Source organism: Gopherus evgoodei, chromosome 4 (assembly GCF_007399415.2).
Source record: "Gopherus evgoodei ecotype Sinaloan lineage chromosome 4, rGopEvg1_v1.p, whole genome shotgun sequence".
NCBI lineage: Eukaryota > Metazoa > Chordata > Testudines > Testudinidae > Gopherus > Gopherus evgoodei.
Genome location: NC_044325.1, coordinates 44410803 through 44431479, shown reverse-complemented (window position 1 = coordinate 44431479; position 20677 = coordinate 44410803). Strand labels below are relative to the sequence as shown.

Sequence of the window (20677 nt, the reverse complement as noted above, 5' to 3'; positions counted from 1 at the left end):
AGCTGTGTTACATCTCATCTAAAAGACTGTCTCTAGCATGGCACCACTAACACCAGATAACTCAGTACTGATTAAAAAACACTTGAATGTTTACATTCTATGTCTACATGATGAGTGAGGGGTGTGATTCCCCTGCTTAGCTGTGCTGAGTACAAACTTGGGTACATACTCATCATGGCTAAGCCATGCCTCCACTGCTGCTACCTGTGCTACTGCAGCAACACTGATATTTATACTCGCGCTAGCTCGATGAGAGCTAGTGTGAGTATGTGTACCCACAAGCAGGGAAATCATACCCTTGACTCAAAATGTAGATGTAGCCTGTGTTTTGCTTGCAAGTTTCTCATCCTGAAGCTGATCCAGTCTAGCTCTGTTCATGCTCTCTTGGGAGATTACAACACAGGGTGGCTTGGCTGGAAGTTCATTGTCTAGTGCATGTTTTTCTCTCTGAGGGCAGGTCTACACTATAGGGTTAAGTCGACCTAAGATACCTAACTCCAGCTATGTGAATAACGTAGCTGGAATTGATGTAACTTAGGTCGACTTATTGCAGTGTCTACACCACGCTGAGTCAATGGGAAAAACTCTCCCATCAACTTACCCTTATGCTTCTCGTTCTGGTGGAGTACTGGAATCTACGGCAGAGCAATCTGCGGTTGATTTAGTGGGTCTTCACTAGACCCACTAAATCAACCACCGGTATATCAATTGCCACAGTGTCAATCCATGGTAAGTGTAGACATGCACTGAGAAAGCTAAATTATTATTCATTATTTATTTCTTTGGGGAAGGATGAACAGCATAGGCATCCTTCTCTTCTAGGTTGTGGGTTCAAATCTGGCCTGGCCCAGAAGTGACAGAAAACTGTGTAGTTGGCTGTTGTGACATGAATTGGTGGCGTCAGTCCTTTTTCTAGTAGAGAGGGGTGTGATTGTGGGCCGTGAGGAGATGTGTTTATTGGAGAAAGAGGTGCCAGACTCTCAGGACAAGTGACTTCAGAGTTGCTGCAAATGGAGCTTTGCTAAGAATTTCTTCCTGTTCCCTAGCAGCTCATCTCTGTGAGGTCAGAGGGCAAACACAGATGATTTACTGGGCGAGTGGCTAAAGCTATTGATGAAAGGGCCACATTCCAGTAAGAAGGGCTGGAAGAGAAGGCAGCTCTGGTACAAGCAGACCTGAGGAATTTGGAAGGGAGGAGGGAAGGTTGGAGTGGGGGGGAGAGGAGCTTTTTAACTGTTCCTAACAAGTAAATAATAAGTACAATGAACAGAATGCCCAGTGAGGTGAGAGGGGACTCACCCTTACCCACGCTCGGTTCAGGGCACCTAGGGATGGCATGATCTAGTCCCATAGGCAAATCATCCCTGTGTTTCTCTCTCCCTGTGTATGTCCTATATGTCCTTCCACCTCTCCCAGCCTGCTACCACTTCTTCCCATTTCTCTGCCCCTAATCCATGGCACGTGGTAACATTGCTTCTTGTACAGGCTTTGAGGCTGCATAAAATTCCTTATCTCAGGCATCCCTGGGGCAGAAGGACCTGCATGTGAGTAACAGTCGAACTGTTCAGCCCAAACACCTAAGATTGTTCTTGAACTCTTCCTTCTCTCTCCTCCCCACCCACTATCCTGCTGTGCAGTGGCTCATTATTCTGTTCTGCATGTAGCAGTACCTGTTTCATTCCCTACAGCGAGGTTAATAAAGACCTACAGCCTTGGTTACCTTTAGCTTTTATAAAATACAGAATACAAATAGCACATAAGGAGCATTCATTACTGAGCCCTGGGCCTTTGGCTGTTCCTTGGATACACATCCCCCTCCTCCAGCATCTCTCTCCCTCTCTTTTTTAATATGTTTTTTTTTAATTTGTTTTGATGAATGAGTGACAGCCCTGACACCCGATTCGCTGAGATTAATAGAAACGACACAATATTTACGTCGCGCCGACGAGCAATTATCCTGCCATCTATCTTTGAGATTATCTTTCTGATTGAAAACTACTCATCCATGTAATCGGAATTATTTGGAATTAGAAGGAAATTTATGGCCCCTTTTTCTCCCTCCTGTACGCCTCTATCTCCATCTTTCTCTCTTCCCCCTCCTCTAAATGTGTTTCTTTCCTCCTTCCATCTTTCCCTTGGCCTCTTCTCCAGTAATTGTGGTTGGAGCATCATGTGGCACCTGGGCTAAAGGCTTCCCTTCAAAAGGATGCTTTTGAGCATTGTGATGCAATGCGAGTGCTGCTTGGGGCAGAGAGAGAAGGCGGCCAGGAGAAGTGCTGGAGTGAGAGGAGGAGTGACTGGATCTAATTTCCACAGCCGGTGTTTCTCTCACCTTTGCTTTGTTTACGTTTGTTTTATTTTTTGCACTGAGATGTAAAGGAGGTAATTGGCCTATACTGTTTGTCTATGGCCATCACCAGATTGGGAGACATGACTGTTCTTCTTCTGTGTGAATCTAGGATGGGATGTCTTAATTTTTCACATGGTCCCTCTCTTCCTCTTCAATCTCATCATTCCATGTAACCTTCAGAGAAGCTTTTCCTACCTCTTCCTGTGGAAACTGGGAGTGATCACTCCTATTAAAAGATGGTGCAGTCTGCTTGGAGAACAGCACCTTGTTTCCCTCTAATCTCTGTGCACAGCCCAGCACAGCAGCTTATCTTTAAGGTAGGAAGGAGAAGCCTAGAGTAGTGGGCATAAAAGCCTAGAATACCTATGAAATTTGCCAATGCTATGCTCAGTAGCAAGTTTTCCCTGATGTGATTGAAATAATGGCCAATCAATCTGCAGTCTGGGATGGATAAATCCATTCTCAGACATCCCTTCTTGTAGTTATTTCACAGCAGTGATGCTCATCATCTCATGGGGCATTGTGCCTCCTCACTCAGCCTTCTGCAAATCTTCTGAGCTTTTTATGAGGAATTAGGTGTGAGGGAAGGAATTTGTTCTTTAGGGTTGGACACATATGAGCAGTGTCTCTGTGACTGATGGGTGATGGCGGTGTTGGAAACCAGTCTCCTGGATCTAGTGTGCAGTAACACTGTCTTTACATAGCTGGCATGATATGAGAGCTCTCGATATATGATGCAAAGCCCTCAGGTGCTGTGATTAGTTTTGGTAGGTAGCTTCTGCTGGGGACATGCATGGCTGTGCTTTTGGGGTGATCATGGAAGCTACAGTTATTGAAGTCTCTGCATAGATCTTTTCCCCTGGCCGTAGGTGAGAATCTAACTCTAGGAAGTCCTGTTTTTTTGCTGAGTGCCCCCAACTCCCAAGTTTTTCATTATTTTTGTTGAGCTCTGTGACACTTGTTGCTTTAGGTTTGCCTGAATTCCAGTGTCCTGAATGGGAGAAAGGACTCCCAGCTTCTACATTTTTATGCAGCCTCCTTTTCAGCTGCTCTGTCCTTGCATATTCCAGCATCATGCATCCTGCTCCCCACTTCTCTTGGCCTCAGTCCCTGTGACAGGATACACCTGCGCTGCACTAGGGCAGAAACAGGTTAACCCCATATTGTGGGTTGAGAAGCCACTCCCCCTCACCTCTGCTGAGCATGCTCCAACTGGAACCATGGGAGCAGCTCAGTTCAGCTCAGTCTGCCCTGAGCAGAGAGGAGAGAGAATGTGCATCCAGGACCGGCACTAGGGGTTTGAGCGCCCTAGGCGGACGGCAATTTCGCCGCCCCGCGCACTGGTCCCGCGGCTCTGGTGGAGCTGCCACAGTGGTGCCTGCGGAGGGTCCGGTGCTCCGCGGCTCCGGTGGAGCTGCTGCAGTCGTGCCTGCGGGAGGTCCACTAGAGCCGCACGAGCAGCCGATCGTCCGCAGGAGTCGCAGACCAGCGGACCCTCCGCAGGCACCACTGTGGCAGCTCCACCGGAGCCGCCTGCCGCCTCCTCCGGCAAAACGGTGCCCACCATTTATTCTGGCGCCCTAGGCGATTGCCTAGGCTGCCTAAATGGTAGCGCCGGCCCTGTGTGCATCGCATGCTCCCACCTGGGAGCTATCAGAGCATCAGGCCTCAGAGGCCAGGCCTGCCAAGTCCCAGCTGTCTGCAGATGCCCATGAGGGGGAGGAGTTGTTGGGAACTTCACCTGCCGACTACCCTAGATGAACTGTGGACTATGGAGCAGGAAGACAGAGTAGGAAGCAGCCCAGGGGAACCAGACATTGATCCGGTTGTGGGACTGGGAACAGAGTCACCATGTTTCAGAGGGATTCCTGCTGACTCAGTAGCAGATATTCTCGCTGCTGTTAGGACCCTGGGCTGGGACCTGATGAAGTAAGGAGGGCCCTGGCACCCCTACCCCAGCTGCCAATCCACCCTTGGGTGGCAACCCACCCCCTGCCTGGCCGCTAGGCCATACTGCCCCGTTTGGAAGGGTAGTCCTGTTGACTTCAGCTCCTAGGTCTCACCACCCTGCCCTGAAGGTCAGTCCTACTGACCCTGGCTGCTGGGCCACACTCCCCTGCATAGAAGGGCAGCCCCATTGATTCTGGCTGCTAGGCCCCGCTGCCCTGCAGAGAGGAGGGTGGTCCCATTGACTCCAGCTGCTAGGCCAGACTGTCCTAAACCTAAAGATACCCCCCCACTGACCCTAACCATTAGGCTATACTGCCCTGGGAGGAGTAGTCCATTGAACTTGGCTGCAGGTCCATAATGCCCCCCTGTGGGGGTGACAGGGTATACCTGCCCTGCACGAGTCTCTCACAGGGAAAGAGATCAGGAAGAGCCATATTAATTCAGCATGTAACTTCACTGACTTCAGAGAGTGATTCCGCTCACCATCCCTACAAGAACTGGAGTTGTTTACCCTTCACCCACACTTTCTGCTAATAATTTTTAGCATTTCCATTGTGCTTTCAATCTAGCTCTGAAAGTGCTTTTACAGTGATAGGTCAAAATCATTACTGCCCAGTTTACAGTAAAGGACACTGAGGCATAGAACAGCAACAGGATTTGCTCAGGGTGGCACAGTGAGTCGGTGGCAAACCAAGTCTAGAACTTGTATCATGTGACTGCCACTCCTGGGCTTCAGCCACTAAACTGCTCTGCTTCCTAACTGGCACCTAAACTGTATTGGTCAGCCAGAGCCTAAGCCTGTATTGGTTCTCTGGGGTCCAGCTGGAGTCTGGAACTGAGCTCTCCTCAGCACAAAAGAAAAGCTTGTTTCCGCTCTTGAGATTTAGAGGTGACAAACGCCACTGAAGGGTTTTTAAAAAGATTTTACTATAATTTCCAGTCGCCCTCCGCTCCCACCTTTCAGTTCAGGATAAATAGAAACCTGACTAAGGTGAATGAAGAGGGTTTCTTAGCTTGCCTCTGAATCAGTGGATGAGGTGATATTTTCAACAGTGGGCATCAAGCTTTACCAAGCCTAAGGCCGCATCTGTAATTTACTAGAGCCCAAAGGCCACACTGTGGCCCTGATGTAATCAGATCTGCTAACACAAACATACATTGTTTGCTTGTGCCCAGTTTATCAAGTGATCCAAATTGCTTTGACCTGTCGTCTGACTTGTCCCCTTACCACTCCCTCAATTTTTGTGTCATCTCCAAACTTTGTCGGTGATGATTTCATGTTTTCTTCCAGGTCACTGATAGAAATGTTAAATAGTGTAGGGTAAAGAACCGATCCTGATGAGACCTCCATTGGAAACACATCCATTTGATAATGATTCCCCCTTTATAATTGCATTTTGAGACCTGTCAGTTAGCCAGTTTTAGTACATTTAATGTGTGCTGTGTTAATTTTATAGCTTCCTAGTTTTTTAATAAAAATGTCATGCGGTACCAAGTCCAAGACCTTACAGAAGTCTAAGTATATTAAGTCCACACTATTACTTTTATTGACCCAATTTATAATCTCATCAAAAAAAGATTTCAGGTTAGTTTGATAGGTTCTGTTTTCCACAAACCTCTCTATATTGGCATTAATTATATTATCCTTCTTTAATTCTTTATTAATTGAGACCCGTATCAGCCACTCCATTATCTTGCCTGGGATCGATGTCAGATTGACAGGACTATAATTGCCCAAGTCATCTCATTTACCCTTTTAAAACATTGGCACAACATTAGTTTTCTTCTAGTCTTCTGGAACTTCCCCATTGTTCTAAGACTAACATTAATGGTGCAGCAAGCTACTCAGCCAACTCTTTTAAAATTCTTGGATGCAAATTACCCAGCCATGGTGATTTAAAAATATTTAACTTTAGTAATTGCTGTTTAATATCCTTGTAATAGAGTGGCTTGCCCTTGGGCTGGGGCTAAGCCAGCCCTGATTAGAGAATAAGCCCCACCAAGAGGAATCAGGTGATTCAACTATAAAAGGCTGCAGGAAGCTGCAAGGTTGTGTGTGGTTGAGGGAAGTAACTACAACGGTCAGAGGCAGGAGGTCTAGCAGTAAGCTAGGGAACCCTAGGAAACAGGAGACTGAGTAGAGCTGGAACTGATGAAAGACTTTGTGTGTATTTGGGGAATTTTTGAATTCTGTTTTGACAAATTCTGTTGCCAGCCTAGTGCAGAGTGAATTAAAGGATTTTGGGTTGAGAAGATGGCTGGAAACTGAGTTCTTTGGGGGCCGTGGTGAACGGGAAATAGAGGCAGGTGATGGCCATGGTATTACAATCCTCCTGAGATTAGTGAAATGGAAAGAGTGGTAACACATGCTAGGACTACATCATCTGGGCTTTTGTCTACAAATACAGAACAGAAATATTTATTGAACACTTATGCCATTTTTTCATTATTATTGATAATTCTACCATTTCCATCTGGTAATGGACTAATACCATTGTTAGGATTCTTTTTGTTACTAATGTACTTAAAAAAAAAATTACCTCCTTATTTTCCATAAATCTGCTGGCCATAGATTTCTTGTTGTGTCCCTTTGCTTCCCTTATCAATTTTCTACAGTTCCTTGCTTCTGATTTATATTTATATTACTATCAACTTCCCCTTTCTTCCATTTGTTATTAATTATTATTATTATTATTATTTATTTTTAATAGCTGCCGTCACTTTCCTTCTAAACCAGGTTGTTTGTTTTTTTTAAACCAATATGACCTTCTACTTGAATGCAGGATTGTGGCTTTTGGGGCATTAACTCAAGTGTTCTTAAACAATTTGCAATCACCAATCTCATTTTTTTAAAAGGAAACCTTTCAGACTTCCTTTATCCATTATTAAAAAACAAACAATTGCAGAAGACCTTTTCCTCACCCCCATTTTATGTAGGGTTTTTTTGTTTGTTTGTTTTTGCAGGTCACCATTGAGATGAGTGATTTTAGCTTGGTTCTTATGACATAAAAAGCTTTTCAGTTCACAAAACCCATCATCGCTACCTGACTATGACTGATTGCCATCACAACCTGAAAACACTGATTCTGTAAATCCAAGTGCATAGCTAGTGCTATGAGTCTAGGGAATGATTTTAGTTATATCGAAGGGACGTGTAGCCGGGACTCCTGGAAACTGTGTCCAGTCCTATTTGGACAGCAAATGGCTGGGGCTGAAATGGAGACAGAGCACATTGCTAGAACAATCTTTAAAATAGATCAAGGATCATCTCTATCCTTTAGGACTGAGAACCTGGGGTGGGAGCCCACTCAGGTGAGCACTAATGGTGAGAGAAAAGGGAAGTTATGTGGCTGCTTGAGCAAGTGTCAAATACAGAAGATGACATACAGCTGGGCACTGAAGTAATTTCGCCTGAGTTTGTTTACAAGAAGTAGAGGTCAGACTAACAAGGCCTTAGGAGCAGGGGGCAGTGTAAACAGTTAATAATGGAATAAGATAGGAATTTGGTAGGGAAATATGCTGTGAGGTACAATTGCTAACTCAGCATGAGACACGTGGGCCCAGATGGGAATCCCAGTTCCTTCCGCCCAGAAATTCCCTATGTTGTTGTTAATTAGCATGGAAATATTTTCCTAGCTGCAGAAAGGATTGTTGGAATTGCCAGTGGGATATTGGGAGTGGTTAGTCTATCAAGTAACTAGTAATTAGGTTACTTCCCACTGCTGTTGATATGCTGGGGGATGATTGTGGGCCAAACTAAAAAAAAGGGGGGAAGAGAGGGGCTAGGGAAGGAAAGGGTGAAAAGCATGGGACAAAGAGACTGGACACAGGGAAAGACAAGACAAGGCAGGCTGAAATGAGAGGGCTGAATAAGAAAAGGCTGCTTTTGCCCCAGGACGGGAACAGCAGAATGAGAAACAAAATGCAAGTTAGGTCAAAAAGGAAGTATCAAAGGGGTAGCCGTGTTAGTCTGGATCTGTAAAAGCAGCAAAGAGTCCTGTGGCACCTTATAGACTAACAGACATTTTGGAGCATGAGCATTCGTGGATGAATACCCACTTGCATCTGACGAAGTGGGTATTCACCCACGAAAGCTCATGCTCCAAAACATCTGTTAGTCTATAAGGTGCCACAGGATTCTTTGCTGCTTTAGTCAAAAAGGAAAACTCCTAGGAAACCTAAATAACACTAGAATTGATTGAATGCAATTACTCAAGGGAATCACTAATTCCTTGGTGTCTGACTATTTCCTGCCTTGCACCAAGTCCAGTCAGTTACACCTGTGCAAAGTGAGCACAAAACACTCCAAGTATCAGAATAGTGGTGTTTTACACTCACTCTACACACGTGTAAGGCAGGGTTGAATCTGGACAATAAGCTGCCCTGGACACAGGCTATCTTTCTTTGCTGACTGGTTCTAATATCTTCACCTGCATTGAAATGGGAGCTAAATCTGCTTTGATTAGTAATACTAACTGGAATTTTCACCATCGTTCTCTCTATATCCTTGGTGGAAGTGCAGTCAAATGCCTCTCTGCTTCCTATCACAACACTACACTGAGAATAGGAGATAGGGGACATGGGGGGCTGGTGAACCCACTCGGGGAGGCTAACCCCTAGCCCCACCCCTTCCACCCAAGGCTCTGAGCCCCTCCCTGCGGCCCGAGCCCTCGCCCCTGTGGCTGGAGGAGCCCTGGCCCACCCACCCTGCTGGCTCGAGCTGCACTGGACGGGCAGCCAGCCAGCCCAAGCTGCCCCAGGCCACTGGCCCAAGCACTGAGACAGCCCAAACCTCCCCTGACCACCTCAGCCCCTGGCTACTGGCTGGAGCAGAGTCTCCACTAGCTTCAAGGGAGAGAGGGAGTGAGGGAGTGAGGGCGAGGCCTCGGCGACTTTATTTTCTCTCCCTTTCCAGCAATGGAAGAATGCAGTCACTAAATGTAGTTACACAAGTGTACTAGCCCTATTTATACTAACAACAGTGACTCCTGACCTAAACATGGGGATGAGGGTAGGGAAAGAAACACAAAGAGGACCAGGAATGAGGAAGAGATGAAAAATGTCTGGCAACATGAGTTAGAATAAGTCAGGAATCTAGTCACAGAGGGGAAAGAAAATTGAGCAAGTGGGTTACCCTCACAGCCTGACAGGGCTGGCGCTTCCATTTAGGTGACCTAGGCAGTCGCCTAGGACACCAGGATTTGGGAGGCTGGCAGACTGCTCCGGTGGACCTCCCGCAGGCGTGCCTGCGGAGGGTCCGCTGGTCCCGCGGCTCCGGTGGAGCATCCACAGAAACGCCTGTGGCAGGTCCACTGGAGCTGCGGGACCAGCGGACCCTCCGCAGGTACGCCTGCAGCAGGTCCACCAGAGCCGCGGGGCCGGCGAGCCAGCCCTGCGCCTAGGGCGCCAAAAACCCTGGTGCCGCTCCTGCAGCCTGAGGAAAATGTTGGAGTTCACAGAAGCTATGTTCAGGGCTTTTTAATACAAAGAGGTAGCATCAGTGATACCTTATAAAGTACTAACACAATAAAACAATGTCCTGAGGTGCAGCTCAACAGAACACAACTGTCATCAGTGTCCTTTCAAGGAAAGCTGTCTGGTGAGATGATGGATTCTGGGCACACAAGGGACCCACCCATTCTCTTTCGCATAAAGAAGTGTACAGGGGAAAAACATCTCCCAGATTTCAACTTTTCATCCCTTCAAAACCATGTGAATCTGCTAAGTGAGCAACAGCCAGCAGAGGTGGGCTGAGGTGGAAAGTCTCATAAAAAAGGTTTCAGAGTAGCAGCCATGTAATTCTGTATCCGCAAGAAGAACAGGAGTACTTGTGGCACCTTAGAGACTAACAATTTTATTTGCGCATAAGCTTTTGTGGGCTACAGCCAGGGCCGGCTCTAGGCACCAGCAAACCAAGCTGGGGCGGCACATTTTCAGGGGCGGGGGTGTGTGTGCGTGCGTGCATGCGTGCGCTTCCAGCGCAAAAGCCTAGAGCCGGCCCTGCTAGTAGCAGGGCGTCATGCACGGAAGGCACCCTGGGGCCGCTGAGGTTCGCACCACGGGGGAGCAGCACCCGCACCTTGTGGCTGGGCCAGACAGGCTCCAAGCTGGGGACTCTCAGGCTGGGGGCCGCCCTGCGAGGCACACGGAGCTGCCTGCAGGTGCTGCAGGGTGGCCGCCCCCCAGCGCTACAGCCGGGGCTGGGTGAAGCGGCCCGAGCCGCCCAGGGACTGAGGCAGGGAGGCTAGAAACTGCAACAGCAGCGGGGCCATAGAGAGCGGGGTGCTGCCATGTGGGGCCCGCGTTCTGCCCTCCGGGGCTCCGCTCCTTCTGGGGCTACCCTGCCCCAGCTCCTCAGCTCCCTGCCGGGGAAGTGCCTTGGCTCTGCCCTCTCAGGTCCTGGCCAGTCCTGGGGGTGGGAGCCCTGGCTGAGGCGTGGCCCAGGAGCCCCGCTGCTTACCCCTACCCTGCTAGCACTGGACCAGCTGGAGGCAAGTGGGGAGCGGGCAGATTCAGCACTGGTGGGGGGAGCCCATGGCTCGGATGGCAGAGGGTGCGGGTGGGGTGGGGGGGAGAGCCCAGCGCTGGGGAAGCAGGGGGTGTGGGTGGTGGAGGGCACTGGTGTGGGGGGGTGAGAGCTCAGGGGTGGGGTGGGGAGCAGCCAAAAATCTTTTTTCTTGGGGCAGCAACCTAGAGCCGGCCCTGGCTACAGCCCACTTCATCAGATGCATAGAATGGAACATATAGTAAGGAGATATATATACACATACAGAGAACATGAAAAGGACGTGGAGGACAACTCCCACCTTTTCATGTTCTCTGTTTGTATATATATATCTCCTTACTATATGTTCCATTCTATGCATCTGATGAAGTGGGCAGTAGCCCACGAAAGCATATGTTCAAATAAAATTGTTAGTCTCTAAGGGGCCTTAAAAAAAAGCAAAATTTACCAAAATTCTGCAAAAGCACCTTCATTTGTGGTTGCATCAGATAATCTGCAACCACTGCAGATGTAACCTGAGATGCAAAAGATTGTTATTATGCATAGTACAGACATGACAGGAGCTGGTGTCATGAGAAGAAGCAGATAGGCAGACTGAAGAGTGGAGAACATGAGTGCAATAAAAGTTAATTGTAAGAAATATTGAATAAAATAAATGTGGAGATTCCAGGGCAAGCTTTTCTTGGGACAGGCCTTTAAAAATCATTAATGGAGATATAAAAAAGGGGATTAAACCTCATTTCCCAAAGTCCTGTTTGTCAGAAATGCCTCGATGGATTAACCTCAAACTTTAAGTTTTTTTTAAAAGCATCTGATTAGATTGGAAATACAAAACTTCAGGTAGAAAGGATTCTTCCTGGAGGAAAACTGAAAACTAGGCTTAGAATTGCAAGTCTATACTCGATTGTATCCCTCTTCTTCTACCTGTCATTATGACTCCTGCCTTTTTAGTAGTGCTTTACACACAATTTTTGTTCCACTTTAACTCTATTGGTTTAAAAACCAATGTAGTTTGATTGGTTCAGCCCCCAGTGTGGATGCAGGTATACCTCTATAAAGTGCTTATACCAATATAGCTTCTTTACAGGAATAAGCTGTACCCTTATATTCATGTTTATGCATACTAGGATGTTGAACTGCTTGGACTATATCAAAATATAGTCATACCCCTAGTTGTGTGGGACAAAAACTGTGTGTAGATGAGGCCTTAAATTGTGAGCTCTTTGCAGCAGGGACTATATCTTCATAGATGGAGGTACATTGCCTAGCACAAAGGGGCCCTGGTCCTGATTGGGGTCTCTGGGGATATGTCAATACTGCAATAAAAGACCCCCGGTATGACTGTGACCGAACAAGGTCAGCTGAGTTGGGCTCATGGGGTTCTAGCTGCAGGGCTAGACAATTGCACTTTAGATGTTCAGGCTTGGGGTAGAGCTCGGGGACTCGGGCCTTCCCTCCCCTTGCAGGGTCTTGTCTACACTGCTATTTTTAGTCCCTCAACCTGAGCTCTGTGAGGCCAGCTCAGCTGACCTGGGCTCTGAGACTCAGGGCTCTGAACTTTTTATTACAGGGTAGATAAATTCTCTGGGTGTTACCATACAGTAGCTACTACATAATAATGGAAAGGGAATTACAGATGTAGCTATAGAGTTATCCTAGTACGTCTATAATTAGTAGCACTAATAATGTTAATCTACAAAGGACTTGTAAACATTAACCAATTACTAGGAGATAAACATTAACTACATAGTCAGGTTTCTTGTGTCAAGACCTTAATGACACTTTATTTTTGGTTGGGGAAGTTCCTTACTTTTTACATGCTCATAATACTCAAAAATGGCTGAATAGATTTTGCTTGTAAATTTTATTACGTTGAACATTGTGAGGTTGTCCATCACTGTTTAAAATGGGAGCACATTACTTTACCCAAATATAATGAAGAAATGCACTATAGTCCCCCACAGCTTCACAACGTTTGAGGACAGTGATAGAGGGGGGAATGAAAGCAAGCCAGAGCCCACCATTGCTGGAAACAGGTGCATTTTCTAAACTTGGCCAAATCTGGGCTCAGTTGTATTTCCAGCAGGAGAAAATTCCAGAGGCCAAGGCTTGCTCTGGAGAAGGATTCGCTTGAGCTTCACGCTAAGGCAAGAGATATAAAGTATTTCTCAAGGACATCTCTGGTATGGCAAGGGAGAGGAGGTGTCTTGGATAACTTGGGCTTAGGTCATTTAGAAGTTTGTGGATGAGAACCAATGTCTTGCATTTTACTTAGAAATAGACTGGCAGCCAGTGAGAGACTGTAAAGAAGGTTTATATATATATTTTTTAAAACTGTTTCTTTTAAGAAAAAGACATGGAAAAGTTTCCATGTGTCTTAAGTGTTGTAAGAACCTGTTTTGATACAAAAAATTAAATTTTGTCAAATTTGACTGGGCAGCATTCCTCTAAATTGTACATGACAAACAGAGGCCTACCCAGGATAAAAACTCAGACATAATGCAACAGTGTTAGTATATGCTACCCTTAAGAGAGTGTACTAATATCTTCTTCAGGCTCTCCTCTCACTGAGACCCTCACTTGTTCTTAGATTCTTGTCTTTCCCTGTCAGTGATGTGTGGAGCAGAAATATAGGCCTTTAGTGAAGAAATAGGAATAGCCTTATTCTTTATTAAACAGCTGTATGAAGAGAGCATTCTTTATGCCACTGAATCACAAACAAATTATATATATATGCCTAAGGTCTCTCTTTTTTTCTTTTAAAATTTCCCCCAGTTGTTTATGGTCTTATTTTTAACTGTTAATCTATCCCACTTCATTTCCCCTCCCTGTGCTTCAGTTTCATCATCTGCAATACAGGGATAATAAAAAGGGGCCTACTTCACAGGGGTGAAGGAAACCAGATCATTAATTTTTGGGAAGAGCTTTGAGATCCCCATACAGAAGGTGCTAGAGAAGGGTTGCTATATGTCTTTTAATTCTATTGATGCCTTTTAAAAGTTGTGTACAAGTTCCTGGGCGAGTTGCTTGGTGTTCAGCGTGCCAGGGGAGAGGCTGTTCTAATGATCTGGAGATCTTCAACCAATAGTTTTACTTCCTCTGTTATGGGCCGTCCTAGCTGGAACATGTGCGTGTGTGCACTGTGGGAATGACACTGACCCTGCTGGAGGGTGGGACTGGCAAAGAGCTGAACCTTACCTTCAAACAGCAACAAGGCTGTGGGCAGAAGCAATGGGAGGGACTGGTTATTCCAGGCTGGGATAGACTCAGCAGCAGGAGGAGTGCTGGATAAAGCGATAACAAGGGACAGAGCAACACAGCTAAAAAGAGAGAATCTGCACCTGAATCAAGAATCCCACAGAAAGCTTCGTAGGAGAGCCGTTTGCAGGGGACTTTGGGTAAATTCACTTTAGATTACAGAACTTGGCTAGCAGTTTCTTTGCACTGTTAATGTCAGTAGATCTATAGGCTTTTGAAAGGGGAAAGATTCAGCTGTTTACAGGCTTCTCTTTTACCACATTAGTGTTTCATTTGTGTGGGAATATGTGCTAGTACAAGTTCAGCTGCAGCTACTATCACCTAGTAACCAGAGATTGCTAGAGTCCGTGTCTTCCCTCCAATGCCCTCAAACATTGGCATCTTTGGAATTAGGGTTCAGTTCAGCCCATCTGAGAGAGGCAGTTCCAGTGTCTCCTCAACTGCACACCAAATATGTTTTCTTGACAGCCTCCAGTGCTGCTGTGTCTGTGGATTTGTGATACCTATGGCATTTTCTCTACTTGCTCTTGGCTTTAAATACCTTTGGACCAAGGTAGGGGTGATAAAAGGTAAATAGAACCCAGACAGTAGCATGGGCAGCACATGCAGCTTCCTGATGGTCTGTGTGTGCATTAGTCAGCACGTGCTGCTCCCATTATCTTGTTGAGAATTAGCTCTCTTCTGGGTATCCAGGTGCATGCCTGACATGATAGAAAAGGGAGGTGCTCGTTGTCTGCCAGAGATAGAGTAACAGAAGTGTGGACTCCCCCTGGGAATTTCCTATAAGCTGCCTCATAGCAAATGCACTACAATCTGATTTTAAAAAGAGTTTTGTTTAATGTGGATGAAATGCTCTAACACATGAAAAGTTTCCTGTCTTTGGGGGCTGGACTACAATAACAAGGATTGCTATAGGTCTACAGTGGAGTGCATGGGTAGAGCTATTTGAAGTGAATGGCAAAGCTGGAATGCGTGTGTGCGTGGGGGCTGAGGGACTCAAGCACCAGGACTGGAATAGCAGAGGGTGCTGTGGGGAAGGATTGAGAGACACTAGCAGAATTTGTGTAGAGAGATGGAAATCACTTCACCCACAACTGAAATGCAACCCCCTCTGGGGTAGTGCATAGCAGCTGTTTAACAGTGCACAGCAGCCCTACACAAACATTTGGAAAAGGAAATACTGTATAGAGCGGAAAATGCAAGGGGGAATTTTGGGAAGGTAGAATTTAATTTCCTGAGATAACCTTGGTGTCTTGCCCTGACTCTAACACCCCAGTTGTTTGTAAAATGGTTTGACTTGTCTCATCCGTAAACTAGTAGCTCCAGCAGCACAGTTCCTCTGACTCCATGCTGATGCTAGGATTCACTACTGCCTTAGAGGAAAGAGTAGCCCTTATTGAATCATTAACACCACTCCTTGTTCCGGATATTCTTTGGAGGTCTCCCAGTACGGACTGGCCTTGACCCTGCTTGGTATGGGAGATCTGACAAAATGTGGGTTTGAGAAGGTCTGGGTGCGAGTGCTGTTTTTGCCATCTTGCTGGCCTTCAAGGACAGAAAGATGCTCCCTGTATGACATATAGGGGTCTCTTTTTCTTTAATGAAATGCCCTAAGAGTGACGCTTTCTTAATTTTGATTAGGAGAGCGCAACTTTAGCTCTGGATCAGAGAGCCAGGAGAGGGCTCTGCCTTGAAGTAAGGGGGAGACGTTGAGAAGTTAGTGACTTTCCTAAGATATTGGGCAAGGCAGGAAATTCTTGGCACTGATTTAGAGATGAGCTTTGTGCCCTGTGGCCCCCCACAAGAGACTTGCTTTAAATTCTTTCCTTTCCTTTTTTTGAAACCCAGGCAATTCATGCTAGTGACTTATCTCCTTCCATGGATTCATCTGGTTATCGCTGATCAGGGAGCTTGTCCTTTATGTGAATAAGGGCTATGGAATCGAGCGGTCCCCAGCAGACCTCAGAAAGCAGGCAAGTAATTTTGAGTCTCATTTATCTATTGATTTTCAAGCTTTGTGAAGCAGGGGGGACTCCTGGAACTGTTTATTCCTTCATTAGCTAGAAATGGTGTTTGCTGCCAAGGAATGCCCCGCTCTAGGGCTCCCATAGAAGGGGGACTTCATCCACTTCCTGGTGCTCTTTGTTTTCGGATCTCTTAAAAATGACTGTGACTTGTTAGAGCGTTTGTAGAGTGTGCGGAGAATATCATTTTTATTTCAGTGTAAAAGCCCAGTCTGAATTTGGAAGCTTATTTTAATCTCTCTGGTGGGCTGAACCAAAACTCCAGATCAAAAGGCCTTCACACATTCTGGATGTTTGGATCTGGAGCCAAATATAATGGCTGGGCCCATTAGTGACTGTGTTGTTGTTTTTGTTAGAGATGCTCTAAGGGAGTCTGTTCTCAAACAAACAAACCTAGGGAAGGGTACTACCATGTCCATGGCTGTTCAGCTTCTCCCTATTTCCTTTGGCACTAGAACTGGTTTAAATCTCTTTATCTTCCTTCCCCTTTCCCTGCTATCAAAGTTAGTATGGATATTATTACAATAGATGTTTGCTATAAAACTAGCCATGTTCTCTCTCCCTCCCCCTGCCCCCAAGGTTATTGAGAACATGAAACAGTATCACTTGTCTCAAGCTGACCTTATACAAATCTCAAACATACCAGCAGGCTATTAAGTGTTCTGTTAATGCTCTCTCTGCACAGGTGTGTGCTTGTTGTCGGTGCTATAAAGTAACAAACAAGTGCAGTAGGTGCTTCACAGAAGTACATAGATGTTGTTATCATATATAGAAAACATATGAGGCAGGTGCCTTCCCCAAGGAGCAAATCTAGGAAATTCACATTTAAAAAAATCTCATAAACTCACTAATTTTTGTAATCAGAGGCAATGCTTCAGAATTAAGTGTTTAGGAGGGATATTTAAATATATTGCAGTGTGTGATTGTCCTGCTGCTAATAATCTTTAGATAGAGCCTCATACATTTTATTTCTGTACAAATTCAGAAATATTGAATTCTCTGAATACACTCCACTTAAGTACTAATATCTAACATGAGTACACAATACTGTGAAAACCTAACCTTGGATCACTAGTGTAATATTGGTGAACTCAACGGTAAATAAATTGATAAGAGTATGATCAGGCACAACAAATACTCTTAATTAAAGTCAACAGCAAAACTGCCTTTGGACAGCCACAGTTAAAAATATTTGAGAATTAATAAAATATATTGAAACTAAAGAAGGAATAAAAGTCAAAACTGCACTGAGTCAATGATGTTACTTTCTCCAGTGGTACAAAGTCTTGCACCCTGCAATGTCCTATCTCATGTTTCTAGATGTAACCCTTCTGCCCCTCTGAGTTAGCAGCAACAAGAGCCGGGTTCAGTATCCAGGGGTTCCGTTTCAGTAACACAATGTATAACCGGCTTGAGCCCCCACCCAGTGACCTGGGACACTTACATACCACACCCCCCCGGGCACCTCTAGGAGGCAATACTTCCCCTCTCGCAAGCACGGAGTCTGAGTGTAGCAAAATCTTTTTAATAAAGGAAGGAATCAATGCGGCATCCCATTGGAGAAACACCACAAACAGGGTTATAACACAAACCATAAACAAAAACCCACCTCCAAGTACGTTTGGCAATGTCCTTTTTCCCCTTAGGGTTTTAAGTCCAATCACCCCAAAGTCCAACAACCCAAAAGTCTCTGGTCAATGCCACCCCAGAGTTCGAGAGTTTATCTGTAGAGGTCCCTCCCCCCAGCCTGGGTAGAAAGGGGCACCTTACGTGGTCCGGGGCCAACTGCCCTGCCTTTCCGTGGGTTCTGCTTCCGCCTTCTCCACGAATTGCTCCGCTCTACCAGCCGCTCCACTCTGCTCCTCCAGCTGTCCTCACAAACTGCTCCGCTCCACCAGCTGCTCTGCTCCATGAGCTGCTCCAGTTCTCCCTGCAAACTGCTCGGCTCCGCTCGCTCTGTGGGCCGCTCCACCCGTCCCACAGCCACTCCGCTCTGCCAGCCACTCCGCTCCACCAGCTGTCCCGTGATCTGCTCCAGCCATCCCCATCAACTGCTCCACTCCGCCAGCTGCTCTGTTCCACAGTGTAGCTTCAGGCTCCCCCACTAGTTAGCACAGTACTCAGTGCTCTCAGCTCAGTAATTTCAGCTCTTTAGTGATTTCAACTCTTAGTGATCTCAGCTCTTAGTAGGGAAGCCCCAGTACTAGTGCACCATTAGCCCAAAGTGAGTTCAGCTCAGTAACCTGTATCTAGATTCTTGAGGGAATGAAAAAATCAACTCTGACATTCCACAGTGGAGTGTGTGTGGGGGGGAACTGGTGCTTCTGGCTCCACAAGGAGACTGCACCACCAGACACAGATACCTATCCCCAACCTCTCTCCATTCACTGGGTTTTGGAACCCATGTCCCTTGTCTAGCAAGTACCACCCAACTGAGGTTGAGTCATTTGTCATAAAGCAGTCCCACAGCTCGGCAGCCTGGGATGGGGTAGGCCTGCCTATGCAAATACACTCTCTGAAATTCTTTCCACCAGATGTCAGGGTAGAGCTTATCCTGACTCTGCTTACATAGAGTTTGTTGGGAAAGTGCTGGACACAGAGTTTTATTCACAGGACACCAAGAAAAACCCTGTTGAGAATATAGATTACACAGAAAAATGTAAATTAATGTAATGTTAAGGTTACAGCATTAAAATTCCCCCAAAGTCAGGAAACACAGTAGCTAGGCTTCCATTGGCACCAGCAACTCCACTGTCTTGTGCATTCTGTATAGGAGGAGTGTATTTAAACAACCCATTTTAAACACACAGACAGATCTGGAAAATACTCCATATAGGCAATGCACCCAAAATCATGTTGCTGTTGGAGCCTTGACTTCTGCATTTCTGTCAAGCTTAGTGGTGTAAACCAGGCAGCCTTGACATAGATTTTTATTTAATTTTCTTTATATTGCTTCATACTAATGCTAGTATTTAAATGGTCCCAATGTTAAGGCTCTGAAGTTCACTGAGGCTTATAAGATGATATCCCACCTATCCTGCAGTTTTTGGCTGTTGAAAGTTCTCTTGTAGATTATATTAAAATGACAACTGAATCTTCTCATTGGGAAAGTTTGGAAAAAAAACAAAACTATTTTTGATGCATTGTACAATTTTTTTTTAAAACTATGGCTCTGATTTTTATTGGTTTTGTATTTGTTGTACATCTTTATGTTTTCCTTGACATTAAAAGAGGTACGGTTACATTGGGCTCTGCTAAAATCATGGCAGACATGCTCAGCATGCATAGAGGTAATTTTTTGGGTGCTTACTTTTTTCCACACACTCAATCCAAAGAAAGATTGGCCAGGGCAGGGGGTGGACATAGATAGCTCAGTGGTTTGAGCATCAGCCTGCTAAACCCATGGTTCTTCTTCGAGTGATTGCTCATATCCATTCCAGTTAGGTGTGCGTGCCGCGTGTGCACGTTCGTCGGAAACTTTTTACCCTAGCAACTCCAGTGGGCCGGCAGGTCGCCCCCTAGAGTGGCGCCGCCATGGCGCCTGATATATACCCCTGCCGGCCCACCCGCTCCTCAGTTCCTTCTTACCGCCGTGTCGGTCGTTGGAACTGTGGAGCACGGCTTAGCTGTCTTCCACGTCCCTAGCTCTCCTTTGTTGTACTGTTTATAGTTGTAGTTAGTAGTTAAGTGTAGTTAGTTAAGTAGTACTATAGTAAATAGTTGTAAATAATAGTGTAAATATTTGTTAGCCGGTTTGGGCCGTAGCCCTTCCCGGCACCCGGCACCGGGCCCATGCCTGGTTCGCCGGGCTTCAAGCATTGCGCGGCCTGTAAGAAGCCGATGCCGACCAGCGATCCCCACGACGCATGCCTAAAGTGCCTGGGGGAATCGCACATCTCGGACAAGTGCCGCAATTGTAAGGCTTTTAAGCCTAGGACAAAGAAGGAGAGAGACCAGAGACTGAGGACTCTCCTTATGGAAGTGGCACTCGACCCGGCAGCTTCACAGACCGTCACCTCTACACAGGCACCGGACCGCGCCGGCACCGGAGAGACTCCCCGGCACGGACCTTCCCCGGCACTGGGTCCCGAAGCAAGGCCCTCGAAGTCTGCAACTCCATCCAGGCAGACTTGAGTGGAGCGCCCGGCACCTGCCTCTGCCGCGGCACTACCGACAGGGATCCCGTCGACTCCGGGCCCGGAGGGTCCGTCGAGTCCGGTCCCGCCTAGCTCCCCCGTAAGATCTGGGGTTGAGCTATTGGTCCCATCGACGCCGGAGACCTTCGCCTCGGCACAGGACCTAATTGCCCTGACTGAGCCAACTCAGCCTACACCCCCGGTACCTCCGGTGCGGGTTGTGTCCAGAGGCAAACCGATGATGAGAGCACCGTCTCGGGACTCACGCTCGCTGTCGAGGTCCCGTCACCGTGGTCGCTCCAGATCTCGGCGCCGCTCGCAGTCCTGGCACCGCTCCCCTTGGCGGTACCGGTCGCACTCGCGGCACCAGTCGTCCTCCAGGCAGTCCCGGTCTGGCTCTAGTCATCGATACCGGCACCGGGACTCTAGGAGCCGTTCACGCCGTCGATCAGCT

General features: G+C 46.7%; 1 long non-coding RNA gene across 2 annotated transcripts in view; it reads left to right on the top strand.

Annotated features, from left to right (window-relative positions):
• LOC115649921 overlaps positions 1-16030 on the top strand; it is a 53088-nt gene extending 37058 nt beyond the window's left edge. For both annotated transcript variants that reach the window (XR_003999966.1, XR_003999965.1), the window contains one exon: positions 15912-16030. This is a non-coding gene — a long non-coding RNA (uncharacterized LOC115649921). The remainder of the gene's footprint in view (positions 1-15911) is intronic.
• Positions 16031-20677: the final 4647 nt, after the last annotated feature.